Raw genomic sequence first — 19325 nt, 5'->3', positions numbered from 1 at the left:
CACCTTCATCTGTTCCTCAAGTCCCCTTTCCTACAAGATGACCCAAAGGGGATGAACTTAGTTCTGAGTTCCTATCTCTATATCTTTGTAGAACACTTACCTATCATTTACAAAGCTATGGGTTCTCTCTCCAGCACCAGCAAGAGGGGTAGAAGGGTAAGAAGCTTTGCATATGTAGAATGCTGCATTAGAGAGAGTGATGCTGAGCTCCAGGATCCTGAATCATTTATTGTAATGCGCACTAAACATTCTGCCTTTTTCTCCAGAGGAATATACTGAGTCTATTTCTAATGCAGCTCTCTGTGGCCACACCCCTGAAAAGATAGTTCTGCACAAAAGCTGTCGGTGTCTTCCTAAATAGGAAGAAAAGTGTAGAGACCAATGGAGAAAATATCCCAATGGTATATTGTGATTTTATTTGACTATCTGGTGTCTAATATTCTGGGTGTTCTTAAACTCTTGTATGAGGACTTGTTGCTATAATAAGACACTTGAGGCACAGCCATGCATGACAGTGCACATCTCTAAAGTCAGCACCCAGGAAGCTGAGGCAGGAGATTTCTGTGAGCTCAAGTCTAGCCTGGTCAACAGAGCAAGTTCCACACCCGCCAGTGCTATGCAGTGAGAGACCTGTCTCACAACAAATAATCACAAAACACTTGAGAGAGGCCAAGTTTATAAAATTCTCTCAGTTTCAGATGCTGACAGTCCAAGATCAGCAGCCTCACTGATTCGGCCTCTAGTTCAGGAATCATGGCGCCATGGCCGGAGTCTGTGTGTAAGAAAGACCACATAGCCGGGCGGCGGTGGCGCACGCCTTTAATCCCAGCACTCGGGAGGCAGAGGCAGGCGGATCTCTGTGAGTTCGAGACCAGCCTGGTCTACAAGAGCTAGTTCCAGGACAGGCTCCAAAGCTACAGAGAAACCCTGTCTCAAAAAACCAAAAAAAAAAAAAAAAGAAAGAAAGACCACATCACCAAACAGGCAGGCAGAGGGAGAGACTTGGGGGTTGGATTTAGCTTTGGCCGTACTTTTTCTCATCTTCTGAGAGATCAAGGCTTCCACTAGCTATCTTCATCATACACAGCCCCTACTGTCTCACTAGACTCCAATTCTTGAAGTTTCTGCTACCTCTCAGCTAGCCAAACTAGCTCCCAATGCACAGAACCATGGAAGTACACCCCAAGGCCAGCTTCAGCAGTGCTGAAAGTTAGGAACACTATACTGATTCAGAGAAGGGCAGCTTCCTCACCGGCGATTCTAGGATGGCTCCATGTTTCTTCCTGATAAATAAATTTACAGTAAATTTAAACTTAAATTTAAGTTTAAATTTACTGTACAATAAATTTAAAACAGATAGACAACATCTCTGGCTCACACTTCCCTGACTGACTTTAACTCCCATCTCCTTATTACAATGGAAGCCTCAGGTGTGCTGCGGGTGCCTGGGTGCTGCAGAGTCGGGGTAATGACAGGCATCAAGGTCCTGGAAGCACCCTTCCCCAGCTCTAGAATTTGATCTTGGGTATCAGAGTTTCCTGTCTCAGCTCTCATCTATAAAACAGGGTCAATAATGCCTGCATCATAAGGTTTGGAGACGGTTAAAAATATTCATATATAGAAAGCATATGAAACAATGCCCAGCACATAGACAACCAATAAAGATTTGGCTAATGAACAATTTTCTTAGTCTGAAAAGTTCATTCATCAGCAAACATCTTACTGGATGTCTTAGCAAATCGGTCCACTTAACAGTGCTATTTCTGAGAGACAAATGATGTAAAGCAGCCCAGATAATGAATGGCAATGCTTTTTTAGAAAGTAAAAGAGATTGTGTTTGCTCTTATCAATAGGAAGAAGGAAGAAAGGAAGAAATCTAATCTAGTTCCCACACTGAAAAAGAGAACTGCTCCTGCATCATTTCAAGTATTGGGAATTCCTCATTGGTTCTAAGTGAATATCCTTTCCTGATTTATGGCTTAATAAAAGCTGCTAACTTTGTTTCTACAAGAGTTTTGAGACCTTGATACGTGAACTTGATCTTCTGTCCCTCCAAACAGAAACTTTGATTTTTTTTTTTTTTTTTTTTTTTGTGGAACTAGAAATTGTTAGTTCAAGAGGAAATACAAAGGCCTCACAAGTGGAACAATCAAAAGTTGCCTTGCCACACAAAGGAATCGAGCACAGAGCAAGAAATAAATGAATAGAAATGACATTTTAAATGTTTTCAAGTATTTTAAAGAACCCCTCCAAAAACAATAGTCCCACCCCACATGCAATCATCTTTGATGCTCTAACCTCAATTCATGCCACTAAATCATCAAGGAAGATTATTTTTAACCTGTTATGTAATGGTTTTAGAAAACCTTCATGTAGTTCCATCCCCTAACACCTAACAGAACAAAGGTTTTCTATGTTCTTATTGGGCAAAAGTGGCAGATCTACAGGCCATTGATTTATGTCAATATTTCTTAAAATAAAATGAAAAAGTTTACAGAATGGGAACCACCTGCTTTCCAAAACATTTTCTTTATTTTCACTTTTTAAAATGTTTTTAAGTAAAAGAGAACTCCATCTCTTTCCCTTCTCTTCTCCTTCCACATCTCCCACCAACCATCCCTCAAAGTTCTCACAGACTCCCTCACTCTCACGGTGATAGCCTCTTTTCCTCCAACTAGTTCTGCTATATAAGTATACGTGTGTATGTACATATGCACAAATGCATGTGGATACAATCTCACCAAAACATATTCTCTGCAATACTTTTTAAGGACAGTATCTGTGTGTAACTAAGGCACAGCGCAGGCTGAGCGAATTAGTTGGCCAAATGGACTGGCACTTGGAAATTCAAGGTCATCGGTGCTTACGTAAAGATTTCAAAGCCAGCCTGGGCAATAGAAGACCCTGTCTCAAGAAACTAGCGTGGCTTTGACAACAGCAACCTCCAGAAAGTAGCATCCTGTCCCTCCATAAAAGACTTTTCTTTCGCACACCAAATGGAGGAATGAGTTCTAGTGCTGGCACTTCAGCTGGAGTCGGTCTTCTCTCTCTCTCCTCCCTTCCCTCCCACCGCTCATCCTCCTCTCGCCGTCCGTCTCTCTCAGGTACACGCCTAGGCCCCTGTTTCCACTCCCTTTTTATTTAATCTCTTTAAATTTTTAAATTTTCATGGTGCCATCCCTTCATCTAAAGTAAACGTTCATATGTATAATATATAACAACCCCTACTACCACACACACTGAATTTTATCAAACCATGAACAGAATCTTTATTGTAAATGCCCTGACTTTAGGCCCATGTGAAATTCTTGTATTCATCCATTTGCAAGGAAGTCAGTTGTCCTTATAGTAGCTCAAATGCCCACCTCCCTTTAACGACGCCACCATGTTTTTATTTTTGTAATGGGAAATACCAGTAGTGCCAGCTCTGCAGTTGGGAGAGAGTGGGAAGCTCTAGGGTTTTCTTGCACTTTAATGTGGGTGAGCCGTGATCTACTTGTTAAAATTCTTGGATTGCAAATAAAAGTCATAATCTACCAAATGGTGGTAATTTGGATGAAACAAGCATATCAATCATGGAGGAATGGGCTCATGGCTCTTTATCTGGGCAGAATCATTAAGTAGAATTTATGATATATAATGTATACTATTAAGCAGCTTCCATTAAACTTGCCTGCCAAACTCATTCTATACAGAGGGAGGCTTCTAACAGCAAGATGCGTGCAAGAGCGCCACCTATAGTAAAGCTCCCACATTTACCTTAAAAACATTAAAACTCCAGAAAATGGCTAGGTTTCTGAAGCAGTGAGATTGAGGAAAATAAAAATATCCAATAAATGAGATGCATGGTTTCATACATAAGTCTAACCTATGGCGCTTATCTAAAATAAAAATATGATTTTTTGTAAGACATAACTTTCTCTGGCTAAGGAAAAACGCTCCCATCATACAGATAATTCAAACCACGGTTGTAGCGCCTGTTATTTAAATGCTATTTCAAAGAAAACGGTGGCACTTATTGCCATCCTCTCGGCGCTCGCCAGTTTTCTTCTTGATGATTTTTATTCTACCATTCTCTGATTTTTCGAGCCCTGAAAACAAAAATTATTTAAAGCACACACGAATAAATGTCTTCACCATGCTTTGTTGTGTTGTTCTTTTTGTTTTTTTTTTTTTTCAAAAAACATCATCCAGTTAATTCATTGCAGCATAAACTTAAACGGAGAAGCCCAAGGCTCCAGTGACTAGTGTCGCTCCTGCGAAGTGTCCTTTAGGACTTGGTTCCACTAGAATTTAGTCTTAAATACCTGTCACTTTGACCTAAGGGCTAATTATGAGGGAGCTGAGCCAAAATCTGAGATGAATAAGAAGAAATCTCATTGGTTTTACAGAGACGGTTGCCAGAAACAGCTTACAAATCATGAGCCTATGCAAAGATGAGAAGTCGAATCTAAATTATTATTCGGCCGGGTCCTTAAATCAATGGGAGAGCAGAAAATGATTGCGGTAGATCTTTAATTTTCAACTGGAAAAAGTCAACATGGTGGCAAGTTCAACGCTGTTTTACGGCAGGTCGTCCAGCAAGCCCTTGGCTTTTTCATCTCCAAAGAAAGCTGCTGTGATGTGAGTTTGCCAGCTACAAAATCGGTCTTTTCTGCAAGTCACAGACGGGGCAGCGTGGCTTCTGGCCTGCGCCAGCCACAGGAATACACTGGAAGACAGTTGCCTTAGGACCCCACTCTGTCACCCTTGGGGCTTTCCACTCCGTGGCCTGTTGTTCGTTCTGCTGAGGCTGACTGGAAGCAGGTTCGGTGCCTTCAACAGCATCCCAGACTCCACTCCTCACTGATGCCCTCGGTTCACCCAGCTGCAGGAGCCAGCACAGCAGCCGCCTTCCCGCCAGGCACTGCGCGGATGCTTCATCTCTGCCCTGGGAGGCCCACTTTTCAGGATGAGAGGATAATTCACTTGCTATAGCCCATTCAATCTTCAGCCTCTCGGCTGACGCTGCCAACAGAAGTGCCAATTAATGCCAATTACAATGGTGACTTTTCTGATATGGGCACCTACTCATATAGGCCATCAAACAGCCATCATATATTAATGACTGTCAGTCATTACCAATATTGGCGAAGTTTGAACTGGTGACCTAGAGAGAACTGCTCTTTATCCCCACTTCCAACTCCCTGAACCGTCCAATTCCCCTCCCCCTTTCTTGGCCAATGTTCTTAATTATAGTTTTGTACCTGAATAATGAATGTGCTACATTTTGACAGTGACAATTGCTGGAAGTGTGACAGCGGAGGTGCAGTTCCTGCCTGCCAGTTAGCAGTCCTGTCACAGCCTGCAGGCCAGGAAGGTCCAGTCCAGGTCCTTCAAGGGGCACCGTTATTTCCTTCTTCACATAATCAAGAGCATTTCTTTATTTGTCTTCGCGACTCCTAAGAACTAAGGGGAGCATTTTTATGGAGAAAATGTGTCACAAATTTCAGTGTAGAGGCTGACACTGGGCCCTTATCACTTGCTCATTATTTCCTATAGCCCTAAGAGATAGGAGTTTTCGCTCGTACAATTAAATACGCTGCGAATTGCTCTGGAGGCCTAACTTTTGGTTTCAAAGGCATAAAGCAAACGAAACACAACAAATATTCTCAATGAGGAGAAAGAGTCAAAGTCCGCTTTAAAAGGCACACCCCCGTCTGTCTTTTTGAAACCGTTTTAACCTTACCAGGGGTGTAAACTTCCCGTGATCAGTCACTCTCTGCAACTGTCTAACCGGGACATTAACGTTTTTCCTGACATCCTCCACTCTCAGAACACACAGCAGCGTGCAAGAGTTTGTGCTGCAAATCTGGATTACTTCAAGATTTGGGAAGAGAGATAATTTAGGGGGAAAAATTACTCGACACCCAACTTTGCCTTCCGTGGACCAGAAAAATAAAAGAAGATCCAAGATTCCTTTGGAAAAATTTAATTCTAGGGGCTGCAGAGCCGGTTCTTTCAGAGGTCCCGTGATTTATTCCAGCACAGACACACACACACACACACACACACACACACACACACACACACACACACACACACACACACACACACACACACATGGTGACTCACAATCTTCCAGAGTCCTAGTTCCAGGGGCCCTGAGACCTTCTGACCTCTGAGGGTACAGGGTGCATGAGGTATACATACATCCAAACACAAAGCACTCATATATATAAAATACAACTTGTTAAAAAGAATTTATTCTAGAACACAGGTTTAGAGATAGAATAAACTCCCCCTGGTCTCCTAAAAGGATAGTGGCAAAGTTAAGATTAAAACGTAAAGCTTGGTGGCGACGGTGACTGAGACTCTTCATCTTCACAGTAGAAAACGACCCCCTCTGCACATTACACATCCCCAGCTCCCGCCATGGTAGCCTGGAAACGGGAGTGGCCAGAGGAACAGGGTTGAAGGCATACCTGGGATAGGAGCCGGAACGTGGAATCGAACTTGAAACCCAGGACCAGCTGCCTCCATTGAGTCAGCTTGTCACGTGACGTCTGGTCCTTCAGGAACTCGATTCAAAGTAGTGTACGGAATCCTCAGAAGCCCAAGAAGCCCTATGGCAAGTCAGTCCCCATTACCATAGAGTAAACTGGAACAGGTCCCATCCAATACAAAGTAAAGGGGGCAGAAAATACCGTTGTTTCTCTTATGGCTCAGAATACTAACGCCCCACACCCACACCCCCCCACACACAGCTGAGCTGTTTAAAAAAAATCAGAACATGACAGCTGTAATCCCAGCACCCAGAGGGATGAAATGAGGCTAGAGAGCTGGAAGTTCAAGGCCCTCCTAGATGCATGGTGAGACTCTATGTCAAATTAAGGTCGTGGGAGTCACATGAAACATAAAACTTCATGAATGTGAGTGGCTAGATGGGACAGCTAAGAAGACTCGAGTAAATCACAATAATGTAATCAATATTGCCACTCCCTGAGATCTACTGAGCTTTCCGTGCACCGTGTGTTCTTCCAACCCCGAAGTGGGTATTAAGAGCCCATTTGGTGGATGAATAAACTGAGGCTCAAACAAGTTTAGTAAGTTGTTCAAATGAACAAGCTCGAGCTAGAATCCGAGGCCAGAGCTGTGGAATTCCCAAAGCTCCTTACACTGCCCTGCCTCTTAACAAGGTCTTTCTTCACATAGAAAGCAATTTGTTTGGGTGAGGTACTTCTAAATAGACTTAACAGAATGAAGAATCTGTCTGTGACTCAAGAAAAATGCAGAGTACAGGGTAACAAATTTTTTATTGTTTTTATTGAACAATGTATTTTTCTCTGCTCTCTTCCCCTCCTTTTTTTTTTCTCCCCTTCAACCCTCTACCAAGGTCCCCAGGCTCCCAGTTTACTCAGGAGATTTTGTCTTTTTCTACTTCCCATGTAGATTAGATTCATGTATGTCTCTCTTAGGGTCTTCATTGTTGTCTAGGTTCTCTGAGATTGTGGTGTATAGGCTGGTTTTCTTGGCTTTATGTCTAAAAACCACCTATGAGTGAGTACATGTGGTATTTGGCTTTCTGTGTCTGGGTTACCTCACTCAAAATGATGTTTTCTAGCTCCATCCATTTTCCTGCAAAATTCAAGATGTTGTTATTTTTTTCCGCTGTGTAGTACTCCGTTGTGTAAATGTACTACATTTTCCTTATCCATTCTTCGGTCGAGGGGAATTTAGGTTGTTTCCAGATTCTGGATATGACAAACAATGCTACTATGAACATAGTTGAGCTCATGTCCTTGTGGCACGGTTGAGCATCTTTTGGGTACATACTCAAAAGTGGTATTGATGGGTCTTGAGGAAGGTTGCTTCCTAATTTTCTGAGAAATTGCCATACTGACATCCAAAGGGGCTGCATCAGTTTGCACTCCCACCAGAAATGGAGGATTGTTCCACGGGAAACAATTTTTAAACTATGGGCCTTGGGAGAAAACCTTAAACATAGGCTGAGGTGATTGCATGACAGCTTATGTTAAAAGACTAAAAAAGAAGCAGCAGTAAGAGATCAAGAAGAAAAGAACAATGCAAACAGTAAATAAACAGCACAAATCTAGAGAAATAAGCAAATGAGGTCTTTCTTTCTCCTTGTATTATGTCTCAAAATAGCTTCTGCCCTGCTTGCCTACAATGCAGAACAAACTCCTCAGACACCTGGTTCTTGGTTTGTTTGGGTCCAGGTGTTTCGGTTAGGTTGTTTTTTTTCTCACGTGTCTGTGTGGTATACATGTGTGTGTATGAGTGATCGTATGTATGTATAGATACCCGTGTGCATACGTGCTCATGTGTACCTATAGAGGCCTGAGGTTGGCGGCAGGAATCTTCTTTGATTATTTTTTGCTTTATTCATTGAGGCAGGATCTCTCAATCAAACCCAGAGCTAGTCTCAGTGACCAACTTGCTCTAGGATCTCCTATCTTTGCTGTGAAGCCTAGAACTACACAGCCCCCATTTATGTGGGCTCTGGGCATCCTCTGGTCCTCTTACCTGTGCCCAAAGCACTTTAATTCCAGAGCCATCTTCCCCCAGTCCAGCTTCCTTGGTTTTAAAAGACACTTGCTGAACTGTTCCACCATACCAGGTTGGTTAGACAAAGCATTTCCTCCCCATGCATTGAGCAGCATGAGGAATTCCTTCACGGAGTCTATAAACTTATAGGAAGTATTACGAATGATACTAGAGAAAAATAATTCCTCAAAATGAAACTCCAGCCCTGAATGAAACAGATCTCCGTTCTGGATGAAAAACAAGGAAACTACCTTGGAAGGTGAAAAATCTCAAGATCACAGTTAAGAAATCACTCAGGACCCTGGAGAAACCAAACAGAATGGGGGTTGAATGTAAAGTCAAGAAAGATTAACAAAAATAATAAAATGTCTGTGATTTCAGGGAATCTGACAGGGAACAAATGTCCACACTCGGAGGAATGTTCTCTAGAGCTTCCCTGAAACAAGGGATTTATTTGTGGTGCAGATGAAATCAAACAGCTCCAACACCACTAGAGACTGACAAAAAATGTAACTTCATGAATGAGTCGGAATACCTTTTAAAATGATAAACATACAAATGTTCTACTCCCAGAGCCAGGCAGGAAAATAAATACATAATACAAGGATTTCTAAAATAAATGAATAAGCAAATGAATCAATAAACAGCAAGAAATAGTAAGACTATTAAGAAAGAAAAACATGAGTAAGTACCAAATAAATTAAATTTGAAATAAAAATTAAGGCGTGTGGCCAAAGTGGTGTGAATGAGACTTCTCTACAGCCCTACCGTAGAGAAACCAGCAAACCCCCATCACTTAAGAGACTGCAGTTTTTTCAAATCTTGTCAGAAACTTTTTCCTTCCTTGGCTTACTTCTTTTCTTTCTGTATTTGACTGCACTTTTCCTTTCTCTGACTCCATTTGGAATGCTGCTTAGTTCAACTTTAAAACAGTTTGTATGCAAGATGTTGTTTTGTGTAAAGAAGGGAAAAGATTGACAAATCCTAACCAAACTGGGGAGCATTATAAATATTTTGCTTCACTATGGTAGCTTTCTCCATATGCCTGGAATAAAACATTTCCAATCAAGCTTTGCTTCTGCACAAAGCTTACCAACAAAAATACATCTTTATTTGTATGCAACATGTGTAAATGTAATTAGCTTTTTAAAAGAAACAACTGAAATATGATGCTTGTGGAAGGGAATAAGTTTTCTTTCTTCTCCTTTTTTTTCTTCTACTTTTTTCTTCTTCTTTGCAAATGAAATCTGAAACCCCACCAGCTATTGACAGACTGATGGCTGGGTCGCTTGCCAAGAGCTGGTTAGGAAGTCCGTATGAAGGCCACTAATTTCATTCTGTTTTATTTCAACAGGACCTTGAAACAAAGAACACAGCCCTTAAATAGATGGTGAGGAGCGATGGGTTATTAACGACTATTTTACTATCCGTTCTGTGTGTGAGGGGGGAAAAAAATAACAGAGACTTTATTGTACCAGAAATTATTTTATAAAAGAAAAATGGCTGAGACCAGGGGAAAATCTTTGCATCAGTGACTAATTTTCATTGTTGCAACATTCCTTGTGTTTGTCTTTCTGCTTCATCAACATTATAATTTGAAATGAATCAGAGGTTGCTTTTTGGATTAACCGGATGTGGGCGGCGAGGCGTTCTTTGGGATATTTCTGTACTTTCTCTGCTTACTTCAGCAGTTTCATACAATACTGTCTTTTATTGTGGTTCTCATACACTATCTTCTGTTTTGCCGCGACAACGGTGGCATCTCGTGAAGGCAGTCCATTCCCCTACAGCTAGCACGTATCACTTATTCTTTGATAAAAACCCTCAGGTTTCAGGAAGCAGCTGAAACATTTTTTGTGATTGTGTTTATTTCAGCAAACAGTTGAATAAAATCGGAACTGGACAGAGGTCTATGGTGTGCTTGACAATTATGCAGTAGAATTACAATTTCAAATCTAAACACAATCTGCAAAAGTATGCAAGTCTGAGAAACTTGGTTTTTTTGAGCTAATAATTTATTTTAAAATATGTGTTATGCTACACAGAGGAGGAATAAATATAGTAAATGGATAAAAGGAAATTAATTGAAATAAAGAATTTGCTGAAAAGTAAAAGAAAGTCTAAAATGTTTCCTAAAGAGGTATAAATTCAAAATATAAATCAGGAATGAGACATAAATATCAGCTGGGGCTCTCAAACTCACATTAGTCTCAAGTTGCTGTACATCCCTTATTACTTGAGTTATTGCCAGCACAGGCAAGGCCAGAAGCCACCTGTAGAATAAAAGGCATGACAATTTGGGTTAGTCAAGATTTAAGTCAATCCCAGGATGGAAAACAGACTGCATATGCTTCCTCTTTGGCTATGGAAAGTTTTTTCTATTAAAAGGACTCTTCTCAAACCACCCATCAGTGTTACCTGCTTCTACATAACTCCAAAATTCATATATTGATACTCTGATTCCAGGGTGATGGTATTTGAAGGTGGGGTTTTGGGGAATTAATTAGGTCATGAAGCTAGAGATGCATTATGGGATTTTTGCCGCCCCCCCCCACCTCTCTCTCCCTTCTTCTCTTCTCCTCCTTCCTCTCAACTCTCTACTCCCATGAGAAGACACAGAGAGGTCCTCCTGAGAAGCTCCCTGTGTTAGTACTCTCATTTCCATCCCAGCTTCAAGAAGTGTGAAATATAAGGCTTCTAACAGTGAGAGCAGGACCTCTCCCTGGCGCTTAGTCGACTTTTGGTAGCCTGTTCCCCATGTGGGATTACCTGGCCAGGCCTCAATATAAGAGGAGGAGCTCAGTCCCTCCTTAACTTAATGCACTAAGCTCATAGGAGGTTGGTCCCTTTCTGAATAGAGACGGAAGAGGTAAATGGGAAAAGGGAGTAGATGGACAGGAGGAGTGGATGGAGGGGACACTGGTTGGGATGTAAAATAAATGTAAAAATAATGTTATTTAAATCAAGAAAGAAGTGTAAGAAGTAAAGGAAAGTTGCTTAAGTCTCCCCTGCACTAGTTTTTTTTTTTTTTTTTTTTTGCTCCAGTTGCCCAAAGTAAGCTATCTATTTGACTTATTAATGTTGGCTAACTTTTTATTTAACTATAGCATCTTTCCCTAGCAACACTCTTCAAACAAGTAGCTGGAACCTCTCTCTCCACAATATCTAGGAGCATCTAGTGCTTGTATGTTCTGTAAGCTAAGGCTTTATGATCTTCCTTCTGCTTGCTGGGCTCAAAGTTGCACCCTTACAAGGTAGGACAATGCATATGCACAAAGCAATGCTTGGAACTCTGGGTAATACCAAAGTTGACTTGTGCTCCATTTCTTCCTGCTAAATACCTAGCAGGAAGATAGCATGCAGCATGACTACATGGGAGAAAAGGATGACTCATGACTTAGGTGGGATGGGATGGTGGGAAATTCCACCGTGCTACTCGGAATGATGGGCAATTTAGAACTCAGGAATCGTTCCTTTCTCAGATTCCCTAGTTGATCATTTTGAAGAACAGATAGTTGAAAGGATGTAAAACAAAACCACAGAGCAGTAAAGCCTGTTGTACCTCATGACTCTTTCTCTGATGTAACTGTGCTATCCTACTGTGCAGCCGCTATGGTTCTAGAGTTCCTGGCATAACCTCTGCCATGCCTTGTTCAAGGGGTGGATACATCTCGGTGGTTCTTGCTTTTTAGGCTGATCCCAGTGAAGTCTCACACTTTCTTGACTCGCTCTCAGTTCTGTTTTCCCCACTCTCTTTACAAAGCTAGATTCCATACTGGTTCAGCCAAATGCATCCATCCTATGCCTCAGTAACAACACAAAGATCACCAGCAAGATCTGTGTATGCAATTCCACCATTTTATGGTCTGGCACTCTTCGGAGGGCCACTAAACTCTCATTGTTTATAAAAGACACGTTCTGAAGAACCCAAGAATACCCCATGACCAGCTTTTCTGGTCTGTGTTGCTAGAGAACAGGCACACATAGTAGAATTCGTGGATCTTAGATACACAAGATAATTTCTCTTCTTATTCCCTTTTTCTAATCAGCTATCAACTAGAGGGAAGGCTTTTACATAGGAACTTTCATCAATTAATCATGCAAAACACTCTTGCTTACAAAAAATATACATGTGGTGGGGGACATATTTATTAAAATTTTAAAGGCTCTCAATGTTAAACAATCCCTAGTCTCTTGGGAAATGTACTCACACACGAACACTCACCAGGCCTGTGACTATAATCCGTAATCACTTCTGCTAATCTCTTAAACTCTTTGTTCATTGAACATTAACTTCACAAAAGAATATTACACTGAGACTGAAGCTTCATGATTTTAATGTATGAGACATTAGCTTACATATCTTGCTTTTCAGAAATTCTGATTAAATGTTTTAATTTAAAAGGAAAATAATATTTAATGTAATATCTAGCCTAAAGTGTCCCTGAAGCTTCAATGGCAAACAATCATAATAAAGAATGTTCTTGTTTAATCTACAAAATAAGTACATTTGATTTTAATTACTTGGATAATGACCAAGCAAGTACATCAGGCACATCCCTTCCAAGAGATAATGAAAGGCACAGAGGAGCAAACAATATTCCTGCGAACGGACCATCACATTCTGACTCCGAGGATGACTCCACTAATGAAAATCTGTCTTTGCAAATGACTCATCTTCTGAAGACTGTTCTGAGGATGTTGGAAATCAGAATGATGCATGTGAAAATGAAATTAATCAATATGAAGATGGGGAACAGCAGTCTATCACAGAAGGGCTGTTTGATAATAATGAGACTGAGGAAACAGTCAGTGGTCGAGAAACAAATGGAAGCGAAGGAAACGTCAATGATAATAATGAGTAAGTAACTGAGTCTTGAATTTCAAGAGGAAGATTTCGTCGACAAAGGCAAATTATCATGCATATAAATGACAAAGACACAAAACTACAGTTTCTTTCAAGTACCCACCCACCAAGTTTCTGATGATACAAAAACACTATTTAACAGAAAAAAAAGGATCTGAAGGCTCCAGATTCCCCATCAGCAGTGAAGCCTTAAGAGTGTCCAGTTTGGCTGAAGCAACAGAACATGTGAAGGCGACAGTGGGAGATAAAACTAGAAAGTTCCACTGAATTTCCAAAAGGCATTTGGGAATGTCAGTGTGAATTCTCCTCTTTAATTACCCATGCTTGCTTTTGACCACACTTTTCCCAGCCGGCAGCCCTGCCTAGAAACTCAAATCAGTCCTAACAGTGTGAGGATTCTCTGTGTGTCTTTGATAGCTGTAAATTCAGTCTTTAGAGTGTTGTTTTGTTTTGTTTTGCCATGATTATATGGTGCCTATCAATTTCAATTCTCTCATAAGCACTGTTCACGGTAGCATCCATGGTGAATCTCAACTTCAATTCTATCGAAAGTGTTATTATTTATAGACCATTGGTGAATTCATACAGCCACATAATGATATCCAAAGCAGTGATGGTTCCCTTGGGTTTCTGAAGGGCAGATGCCTTTGGCTGTTTTGAATGGTGCCTAGAAGAGTCTTTGATGCTATGCAAATACTCTGCTCTCCATATTATGAACACTTCCTTCTCTCACTGCAGAACTCCCCATCCTAAATGTATCTTTTTCAAGGCAAGGCTGCTGAGTATAGTAACTTATAATTTAGTTCAGAAATGCCCTCTAAACATTAGGGACACCCGTCAAAAATTTATATTTCTTCAGCTTTTTCTAGCACAAACTTAAGGTTTTAATTTGTTCTGCTTTTGAGTTTCTACAGATTCAACGCATCACGTTTCAATGCTGTTTCTTCTTTTCCTAAAACTTGCCAGTAACGTTTCCTAAGGCTAGACCACACTCAACTTAAATTCTAAAATTTAATAATCGAAAACTTTTAAGGAAACTGAAGAAAAATACATAGACCACCTACAAAAGAATAGTGACAACCATTATCACATGCAAATATTACTTTAATTCTATTATTTTAATTCAATTGTTAAAAATACATCAAAAGGATCTTTTTAGATGAAAATTGAAACATTGTAATTAGATTTAGCATTTAAATCATGTATTAGATTTCCTAGGCTTTTTTTTTTCTATGTAAGAGCAGGTGTGTCAAAAAATTGAAGGAGAGGCAGAGGTAACTCGGTGAGTGAAAGCACTTGCCGTTCAAGCCTGCTGGCCTCAGCTCCAGCCCTCAACCCATGGGAATGCGGTGCACATCTGTAATCCCAGCACTCCTACTGCAAGATGGGAGGCAAAGCTGCTGAAAAGAGGAAGCAGCTGGGGGTGCACACTGTTCCCACAGAGGAGCAGAGTTTGGCTCCCTACTCTCGGATTGGGCAGATCACAAACATCTTGAAGATCAGACCCAAAAGGGTCAGTGCTTCTGCTCTCTGGCTACCTGCACTCACTTCATATATCCACACAGACACGTAGTTAAAAAAAAAAAAAAAAAAAAAAGATGGGAGTCAGAGACAGAAGAACTGGCCTTAAGCTCATGGACCAACTAGCCTGGAGTAAAATAGCAAAGCATCAACAAGAGAGACGAGAGAGAACCCGTTTGAAACATGTTCTCTGACCTCCACATATGCATCACAGCACACATGTACCTACATTCATACATATGTACATACATAATACATGCATGCATATAGACATGCTCAAGAAAATTCCAAAGATTTCACAGATGAAACTTGATCAAAGGAGAAAATGAATAATTAAGCGAAACAAAGTAATATAATATCTGAAGAATATTTTAAAAACAATATCTGTGTGGGTAAATGTTAAGGTATGGAAAATCAGTCAGAGTCAGATATTTTTTAAATCTTGCATGCTGTTCTAAAGAGTTTGAATTGATATCACATCCATTTGTTGCTAAAACATTTAAGAAAGGGTACTTTCCTTTTACATTTATTTGACTTCATATTGTTTTGGTGCTTACCTTGATCACCCAGTATTATTTGACAAAACACTTAAAAGAGAAACAAAATTAAAAGGATTTATCAAATGCCTACCATTTGCCAAGTGTTGAAAGAAAAAATACAAAAAAAAATGAAATCTATACCTTCCAGAAATAAGCAATGCATAGAAAATATGGCAGGTAGGTCTCTGAAAAACGAAACGAAAATTATATGGGCATGCATCCAGAGGGAAGAGCTAAGGCTGGCATCATACTGTGTAGCCTATTTCCTTTCCCCTGACCGGAAACTACAGGGACTATTTAAACACGGAGGAATCTTAACTTCAGAGCAGTTGGAGTGTTAGTCCCGCATCAAAAGATAGACAACCTGGGAGGATCCCACAGTAGATTGAGCCACAGAGCTGCAGCGTGCTACCCTGCAGTAACGATGACCTGCCTGATCCTCTGGAGCAGCAGCCCAAGTCCAGAAGGGACTTTCTCGGTGCAGTTGTCATCAAATTACTCAAGTGCCTTGTACTTCATCAGTCATGGAGTATATTGGATGTCTGATAAAAGAAAAGGGGGAACAATATTTTTAATATAAAAATCATCAACTCATATCAAAGCTTACATGTTTTACTTGAACATAGAAGCTCACAGACACTGACAGACTTGACGAGGTTAGGAGGTGTGCAGGGAATATGCACTTTGACCTCCGTAGTCCTAAACTTCCCTCTAACCACACCCTCACACCCCTCATTGCAACCACCAACTTCAGAAATGAAAGTGAGACTGTCCCTCATCCTTGCTTTCTTAGTAATTTGTAGTATTACATTTGCCTGGAATGTCTCTCAACGTTGTCCAAAGTCCAAACCCAGCAGAGCATTTTCTTCCTAAAGTATGTTATGCTTCTGCATGCACACACGTGCACACACACACACACCACTTACAACCATACAAAATAACCATTTACATATTTACAAGTAAAAAGTGCTATGCTGTACTGTAGGCCTCACTCTGTGCCTAGCACTGTGTCGAGTACTCTGTGTCTGCCTTTGAATTCCATAAATGCTTTCTCTGATTTTTGTGATATTTAAAATCTAGATGTTAATATGGGCTCTAGATGTTTCCATCTTTGTTGCCTTTGAAGACAAAGCTAAAATGTCATTGACTGGGCTGAACACCAGGTCTGCTACGTGACAGGCTTTTAGTAATTCTTTTCGATTATTGAATGCTTGCCTTGTGATTTCTTTTTGTCTTCACCATACATTATATGTAAAATTGTTCTGCAGGGGGGGGGATACATTTAGAAATTTGTATAATCTTTTGTCTTTACTATATCCTGGCATGAAAACTTCTTCTTTACCAGGCCGCAAGGTCAATTTTAAACCTCATTTTGTGCCCCCTCCTCCAACGTACAAGAAGCCAGAATCTTACACACACGCACAAATGCCTTCCTTATGAGGACATTTGGGGATTTTTTTAACCTGTTATACATACCTATTGCAAATGATTATTTAAGTGTCATAATGTAAGACTCCTGAGAACAACTGACCAATCAGCAGACATGAGTAAAATCGTGAGGGAGCCCAGAGAAACAGTCAAACAGCTTTAGGCTTCACGGGACACTAATTAATCATTTTGGCTAGAAAGCCCCTCTCCCCATGGAGCATAATGGCTTCCAAGGAAGGTTTGGATGAAACATTTCACCAGATGGATTCAGTACCTACATTAAGACTCTGCCACCCACACCCTTATGGATTCGTTTATTTCTCCATAAAATATTTGTTAGTGTGCTGCAAATGGAGAGTCCGCACTAACAATGGACGAAAGAACATATCGTGTGACAGTTCACTTCCAATTCTTCATAACTCACTATGAATTAAAATGGAGGCTCGCAATTAAATTTATGTCACCAAGTGAGTATCAAGCAATGTCGAGCAAATCAAACTTAAGGTTTTTAATGTTATTCTTTTTGACTGATACAGACAGGCACCAGGATGGGCATGCCTCATTAATCCTGCAGAAACCCGGGGTCCATCTTGTGCTGCTTTGCTCGCTCACGTTTTAGAAAGAAAATATCTGCTTAACCCCCAAGCCACACAGAAACCAATTTTTTAAACTATACATTCCTGTTGGTCATTGTAATCAAACTGCAGATTCCAGAAGAAGCCTTGGCATCTCTGGAGTACCTACAAATCAGCAAGCATTATCCCATTACAGGGACGGGGACCGCAAAGACCAGACAAGTGAGATAACAAGAGCGGTAGACAGATCGACCTCATCCATAGCCAAAGCCGGGCTCCTTCCAGGATTCCACTTCCCCTTACAACACAACAGTTCTGCACCATGCACCTTACAAGTTATATGCATACCTACATAAGAAACATTCTGAGTGTAGAAAAGGGAGATTTTCAAAACCTGATAATAAAAGGATTTTTAAAAACAATCTTCTGCTAAGAGCAGACAATGACTTTAAAAAAAAAAACACTCAGCCATAAAATATTAGGTTTGCTTTTGCCTTAAAAATTAATAATGATCAGCTTTATTTGCAAGGCTTTATAGAAAGGTTAAAATAAATGTTGATAAATTAAGACTATTAACACAGACTGGTAATAGTCTAAATAGCAATTTACTGGCATTGCCATCATACACTCTAATGAAATGAAACTGAATTGATTGTATAAGGAAAGGATCTCTTGTTTATTCTAATCTTAATATTATGGTTGATAATTTCACCAGCGGTCCTGATGAAAACATACCTGGTCTAATGACGCCACAGGAAACTAATGACTGTAATGTATCTGCTGTCGTTGAAGTGCAAAGGCCTGGGCTCATAAATCTTTTTAAAATTACTAAAAGCAAACAAGTGATCAGGCTTAACAAATTATTAGTTTATCATTGTTTATATGTGTTCTGCTTTATGTTTATGGTATTTCCTGGGAGAAATGGTCAAAATACCTTCTAAATATTTACATTCAATTTAATCCTCACTCTCTCTACTCCACAGAAGCCTTCAAAGACTGAATTCCAACACCCTTTGTTTAACTGTCATCTTTAGACATATATTTATCCTTTTGTTTCCTACTCACCAAACGTGTAACAGCGAACTGTTAAAAGATATCAGTATTGTCTTTTTAGTACCATACTTTGCCTTCTTTTAGCCTTTTACAACTTTGGAACTGATGATTCAAATGAAAAACTAGGCACTCAAATGGAAAGGTTTTTTTTTTTTAAAATCCATTTCAAAAATATGTCTAAAATTCAAAATTTCATGGATTACTCATTTTACTATGTATTGTGTGCTAAGTAAAGTAAAACCTTTAGTAAATTCCTTAAGGAGTCCCAGCATCCCATCATCTATGGAGGAAGTGAAACTGAACAAAATAAAATGAACACCCTTCACTCCAAGATAATTGCAGTCATTTAGATCACTGCCTCTACTGTAAACTTTGCTTTTTCATTAATTTATGGTAGAAACGCAGCCAAGTTTTTGTGAGCAGAAACTAAATCCATGTATGATGATTTGGGATGACTGAGACGAAGAAGTCATCAGTCTACTTCCAAATGGCAACCAGGACATTTCTATGACTTGATTGTATTTCATATGATTATTATTTTTACAGAATTGAATGTGCCTGAGATTTTTAACTACTATCGTGTTTTCTATTCTTGTAGGATGAAAAGCACTGAGATACACTCTTCTCTGGTCAGCCTAACTTTGATCACTGTAACTAAAGAGACATACTAAATAGAGTTTTTTTTTAAAAGTCTCTGAAAGTGGGGACACACACTCCCCACAGAGTAACATGGTGTCCTGAAATCTGATTTTTGCTGCTGAATCCGAAGCTCACCAGTTATTATATGTATGCCGC

This window comes from Arvicola amphibius, chromosome 13, assembly GCF_903992535.2.
Source record: "Arvicola amphibius chromosome 13, mArvAmp1.2, whole genome shotgun sequence".
Taxonomy (NCBI): domain Eukaryota; kingdom Metazoa; phylum Chordata; class Mammalia; order Rodentia; family Cricetidae; genus Arvicola; species Arvicola amphibius.
Note: the sequence above shows the minus strand (reverse complement) of the source record.